This window comes from Bison bison, unplaced genomic scaffold (genome assembly GCF_000754665.1).
Source record: "Bison bison bison isolate TAMUID 2011002044 unplaced genomic scaffold, Bison_UMD1.0 scf7180017864481, whole genome shotgun sequence".
In the NCBI taxonomy this organism is placed as follows: Eukaryota; Metazoa; Chordata; class Mammalia; order Artiodactyla; family Bovidae; genus Bison; species Bison bison.
Window position 1 is genome coordinate 4,363,209 of NW_011495041.1, and position 6,636 is coordinate 4,369,844.

Below are 6,636 nucleotides of genomic sequence, written 5' to 3' on the forward strand. Positions count from 1 at the left end.
CCAAAATGCCTGACAACATGACTCACACCTTTCTTTACTGTTTAAGCAATTTAATTTCCACCTACACCTCTCCATAGAAATCTCTCCTTTAAATTTCGTGGTTGGGTTCTTAGTCCCCAAATGTAAAGGTCTTTTCTAACTTATGCTTGGCTTTTCTTCAGTCTCAGTGAGTTATTTTGTCCCAAACTCACTTTCACTTTCATCAAGAGGCTCTTTAGTTCTTTGCTTTCTGCCATAAGGGTGGTGTCATCTGCGTATCTGAGGTTACTGATATTTCTTCTGGCAATCTTGATTCCAGCTTGTGCTTCAGTGAAAGAGGAGAGTGAAAAAGTTGGCTTAAAACTCGACATTCAGAAAATGAAGATCATTCATCCGCCCCCATCACTTCATGGCAAATAGATGGGGAAACAGTGGAAACACTGACAGACTTTATTTTTTTGGGCTCCAAAACCACTGCAGATGGTGACTGCAACCGTGAAATTAAAAGATGCTTGCTCCTTGGAAGAAAAGTTATGACCAACCTAGACAGCATATTAAAAAGCAAAGATATTACTTTGCCAACAAAGGTCTGTCTAGTCAAAGCTATTTTTTTTCCAGTAGTCATGTATGGATGTGAGAGTTGGACTGTGAAGGAAGCTGAGCACTGAAGAATTGATGCTTTTGAACTGTGGTGTTGGAGAAGACTCTTGAGAGTCCCTTGGACTGCAAGGAGATCCAACCAGTCAATCCTAAAGGAAATCAGTCCTGAATATTCATTGGAAGGACTGATGCTGAAGCTGAAGCTCCAATACTTTGGCCACCTGATTGGAAGAACTGACTCACTGGAAAAGACTCTGATGCTGGGAAAGATTGAGGTGGGAGGGGAAGGGGACAACAGAGGATGAAATCGTTGGATGGCATCACCAGCTAGATGGACATGAGTTTGAGTAAGTTCTGGGAGTTGGTGATGGACAGGGAAGACTGGCGTGCTGCAGTCCATGGAGTTGCAAAGAGTTGGACACAACTGAGCAACTGAACTGAACTGAAACTCACTTGGGGAACTTCTCTCTCCTTCCTTGCTTCCATCACTTGTCACCATCACTTGTTATTTTTTCAAACTCACAGAATGCCTGTTTGTCTAGGGTTTTCATTTGGGCTTTGTTACCTTCCATCCATTGGTAAAACCACCCGTACTCTACTTTGAGAGTTACCACAAAATTAACTTCATCCATAATTATCTGCCATATGAATTGCACCTGTATCTCAAGCCAGGCATTTTAGCCAGATATCTGAGTAGAGTAGAATTCAGGATCCAGTTCAATTTGTGGATACATAACAAAACCTCAAAGACAATGAACAGACTAGAATGGACTAGAATCTGGCATCCACAGGTTGTTTTTACAATTTTCTATTGAAACATAGTTTTTTTCCTCAGTCTAATCACCCTCATTTTAATCAAATCTGATCACAGTAAGACTAATTTGTTTGAAGACTAAATGGAATCTCATTAAACTTGGCCTAATTATTTATATAAGTGCAGCAAGAGTACTGATTGACCATATAAGGCTTTATAAAAATCAACCTTGCAGAACTTCTCACAATGAATCTTAGATTGAATTTTTAAGATACACATAATATCATACATCCATAACATACATGCATAGACATACAGAAACATACAGACAGAAATCAAACAGAGATCTTACAGCTTTCATTTTAAAAATTTAGCCATAAGATGGACACAATAATGCAAAGCTGACTAGTTTATAAAAGAGCAGTGGAATATAGATTGTTTCTGGCAGATGGCATAACTTGCATATAACTGCTTAGATGCCTTTAATGTTTTACTAATATTTGTGGAGCTTTTAATATTTTCCATTCACCTAGTTTTCAAATAGCTTTTCCTTTTTCTCTTTTTCTTCTGATAACGGATGGCTCTCAGTTCCTAAAGAAATTTGGGTAAAACATTTACATCTCAAAAGCACTGGGAAGGAATTTGAGTTCCCCCAAGGACCTTTGTTACCTAAATTCAGAATTTTAACAGTACCTACAAGCTTTTTAAGATGACAGGGTTGGGGATTGGTAAAAAAAGAAGGGCTTTGAACTGTTTCTAAAGCTGCATTTCTGTTCTTGTAAAAACTTGATTCTTTTTTTTTTTAATTTAATTTTATTTAACTTTACAATATTGTATTGGTTTTGCCATATATCAAAATGAATCTGCCACAGGTATACGTGTGTTCCCCATCCTGAACCCTCCTCCCTCCTCCCTCCCCATACCATCCCTCTGGGTCGTCCCAGTGCACCAGCCCCAAGCATCCAGTATCGTGCATCGAACCTGGACTGGTGACTCATTTCATATATGATATTACACATATTTCAATGCCATTCTCCCAAATCATCCCACCCTCTCCCTCTCCCACAGAATCCACAAGACTGTTCTATACATCAGTGTCTCTTTTGCTGTCTCGTATACAGGGTTATTGTTACCATCTTTTTAAATTCCATATATATGCGTTAGTATACTGTATTGGTGTTTTTCTTTCTGGCTTACTTCACTCTGTATAATAGGCTCCAGTTTCATCCACCTCATTAGAACTGATACAAATGTATTCTTTTTAATGGCTGAGTAATACTCCATTGTGTATATGTATCACAGCTTTCTTATCCATTCATCTGCTGATGGACATCTAGGTTGCTTCCATGTCCAAGGACAGTGCAGGTGGCGCTAGTGGTAAAGGACGTGCCTGCCAGTGCAGGAGATGTAACAGACTACAGTTCAACCCCTGGGTCAAGGAAAGATCTCCTGGAGGAAATGGCAATCCACTCCAGTACTCTTGCCTGGAGAATTCCATGGACAGAGCAGCCTGGCTGGCTACAGTCCATTGGGTTGGAAAGTGTCCAACACAACTGAAGTGACAGCACCCATGCATGCAAGAACAGTGCAGTTATTTATTTATTTTTTTAATTTCTCAAGGAATTGAGTTGCAACCTGAAAGTTACCTAGGCTGATCTGCCATTTAGCTACTTATTCTTCAGTTTGCTTCTTTACATCAGGAAGAAAATCTTCAACTATGATATAAGTATAAGCTGGAAAGATTCTTAATTCCTATGTTCTAGATTTAGATATATTTGTCTTCAGAAAGTTTTTCTTTCTCTCTGGGTGCCTAGTTTTATTTTAGCTCAGGGGAGAACGCAAGAAAAAAAAAAAAATCCTATCAGGCTGTTGAATATCAGCTTGTAATTTTGCCAACTTCTGATCTCAGCACTACAATAAATAAATAAATAAATAAAATCTTGTCAAGTGTCAGCCAGGAGAAACAGGAAATATTCCTAGCAATAATAAACAACTCCATGGACACAGGAAGGGTCCCAAAGAGGGTGAAAAGATTCCACCCTCCCAAGATTCAGAAATGCTTTCAAAAATAATTGAAAGAAAGAAAAACTCAGACGATTCCTGAGAGCTGGTCAAAGTTGGTAGGATTCTAGCTGCAAATGGGGTATAAACCATACTTCTTCCCAGCCATATTCAGGGGACCCCCAATCTGACAGTTGCTAAAGCCAAGTTCTCAGGACACAAAACAAGTTCGACCAGAAGTTAACAGCTGTTTCTGAGAGAGAAAGAAGACAACCAATGGGTACCCAAATGGAAATCCATAAATCACAATTCAAAGATCTAATTCTTAGAAATGCCTTTTGCCAGACAATCTAAATTTGGAAAGGAAGGAACAACATAAAAATTTACCTTCTTCTCTCAATTAGTCACCCAGACAGAAGTTAAGGAGGGCAGGCCTTGGGGAGACTTATTACCCTTCGTGGGCTTCGCCAGTTTGCCCGGGATGCAGTCTGCAGAGTGAGTGGGATGTCCCAGCGACTCTCTTGGGCCCCAGAAACTGCAGGGAAGGAAAACTAACCTTCCATCTACCCTTCACAGAAATGCTTGAACTATCCCTTTTCCTGAGGGGCTGCTCCTAAATGGACACCGTTACGAGTTTTCTCGGTTACAAGGTCTCCGCTGTGACCACTGTGATCCAAGATCATCTTTGGTAGTCACCTACTGTTCAGGCTTAAAATCAAATTTTAGTCCCCTGAGGTCTCACGCGTGCCCAGCCCACTTTTAGTCAGACCTGGTCTGAGGCCGGAACCAATCTAACCCAGACCCCATCAGAACCAGAACCCGGACTACTTTCTAAATTGGACCAGGTCCGACCCTGGAACTAGTCCGGTTTCTAAGTTCGACCTAAGCCAACTCTAGCCAGTTTCAAGCCCCAGTTTTCAGAAAAAGTTGACACTTTAGTCAAAGTGTGAATGCTCCCGACGTGAAGCTGCTAAACGAGGACCGGAATCCGAAGGGAGGGGACGTTCCCACGACCTCCGCAGGCCACGAGGAGGCAGCAGTTCCGCAGGTAACTCCGCCTAATCGATTGCTCGGGGTTCCTGGGGGCCTTTGGGGTCCCTTTGGCTTGTTTTTCTGGTGATAGAACTTTTAAAATATAAACAGAGGCATATTCAAACTTTTAAGAGTTTATTTGATCAAAAATCCATTCCAGTAAGGTAGCAGCACCTGGAAGAGGTTAGGACCGCTCCACTGAATGAGCGTAGTCACGTCCGCCTCTTTGAGACCCCATGAATTACAGCAGTCCAGGCCTCCCTGTCCATAACTAACTCCCGGACATGACTCAAACTCATGTCCATCGAATCGGTGATGCCATCCAGCCATCTCATCTCATCCTCTATCGTCCCCTTCTCCTCCTGCCCCCAATCTCTCCCAGCATTAGAGCTTTTCCAATGAGTCAACTCTTCGCATCAGGTGGCCAAATTATTGGAGTTTCAGCATTAGCATCAGTCCTTCCAAAGAACACCCAGGACTGATCTCCTTTAGAATGGACTGGTTGGATTTCCTTGCAGTCCAAGGGACTCAAGAGTCTTCTCCAACACCACAGTTCAAAAGCATCAATCTTTGGCGCTCAGCTTTCTTCACAGTCCAACTCTCACATCCATACATGACCTCTGGAAAAACCATAGCCTTAACTAGACGACCTTTGTTGGCAAAGTAATGTCTCTGCTTTTGAATATGCTCTGTAGGTTGGTCATAACTTTCTTTCCAAGGAGTAAGCGTCTTTTAATGTCATGGCTGCAGTCACCATCTACAGTGATTTTGGAGCCCCCCAAAATAAAGTCTGCCAGTGTTTCCACCGTTTCCCCATCTGTTTCCCTCCCATGAAGCAATGGGACCAGATGTCATGATCTTAGTTTTCTGAATGTTGAGCAGGTTCGAAAAGCTGGTGCAATTTTGGTGCAGTCTTTAAGGAAAATAATGCATAGTTTTGAATACATAAAGGGCGTGTGTAATGGGTTCCTGGTCTTCATGGAGCTTCAAGGGATTTCTGAAGTATAACATGACTTACAAATGTGGAACAATCTTGGGTAATGGTTCAGCTTATTGAAGTACTCAAACTCGGAGAGCCGCAGACTCTCAGTTTCGGTTAGGGTATACTGAAGTGGGTTGCCATTCCCTTCTCCAGGTCATCTTCCTGACTAGGGATCAAACCATTGCAGGTAGATTCTTTACCGTCTGAGCTACCAGGGAAGCCTTTCCTGTGCAAAGCCTGACTCTTTTTGAGCCTCTGGGAACTTTGAGCAAGTACAGATAAAGCGAGGGTTATGGATAAAGCGAGTGCCGGCCCTGGCAGTTTACTGGGTGGTTGCCACTACTGCCCCCAGTCCACTTTTCATTGTCTCTTAAAGTATTTCCCAAGTGTTATGATCCTTTAACTTGAAGGAATCCAGTTGTTGCGGTTCCGCAGTATAGATTCCAGAAGACTCTTTTCTTATAACCAATTTACATATAATGACAGTTTTTATTGAAAGGTTTTTATTCTTATGTTTTGCATGAAATAAAATAGTGTGGTTCAAATTGATAAAGACTTAAGAAATGCTAGCATATTATATCTTACTGGAACTTATCTTATTGATGTCTGGACTTCCTGCTGCTCTGCTTCTTGCTTTGATGATCTGGTATTATTTTATTTTGATGTTTTTATCCTCCTATTTGGGGCAAGTTTGGCAGTCAAGCTATAATTAAGTAGATGCTTTTCATATGCAAATATCCATGTGATTATTACATTAAACTATTATATTTATTCTGGAAGGAAGTGAAAAATTCAAAAGTTTGGAGAAAATAGCAAGATCTCAAAATCTTTCTCTCTGTGTAAATGTGAGGTTCTGTGTTAAAAGTAATAAAAATGCAAGGGACATTCACTATGCAATTATGTTTCTGAGTAAATATGTATTATACTGTTGGTACCTACAAAAGAAAATATTATTCTGTGATATTTTGTGTACCGAATTTATAAACAAGGCTTAGATTAGATGAAAGGTTAAAGAAGAAAGAGTTAAATTAAAACAAATTATTTTAGGGGCTTGATTGATCTTGGAATATGATTCCATCTTTTTCTTTATTTTTGTTTTTGTTCTCCCCCTGGCAAAATGGCATCTTCAGGTGTTAGTATCATTTCAAATGACAGTGAAATATGATCTGTTTTCCCTGTTTCCATATTCCTGTTTCTCCTGTCCCATGGTAAACAATTATATAGTGTTTCATCTGTATCCTTATTTTGCATGAGTCCTTGAGAAACTTGAGAAATGGTAGCGTTCTGG

At 40.6% G+C, this 6,636-nt stretch overlaps 1 pseudogene; it reads left to right on the forward strand.

Annotated features, from left to right (window-relative positions):
- Positions 1–3,815: 3,815 nt before the first annotated feature.
- Positions 3,816–6,636, forward strand: part of LOC105004666 — a 5,866-nt pseudogene continuing 3,045 nt past the window's right edge.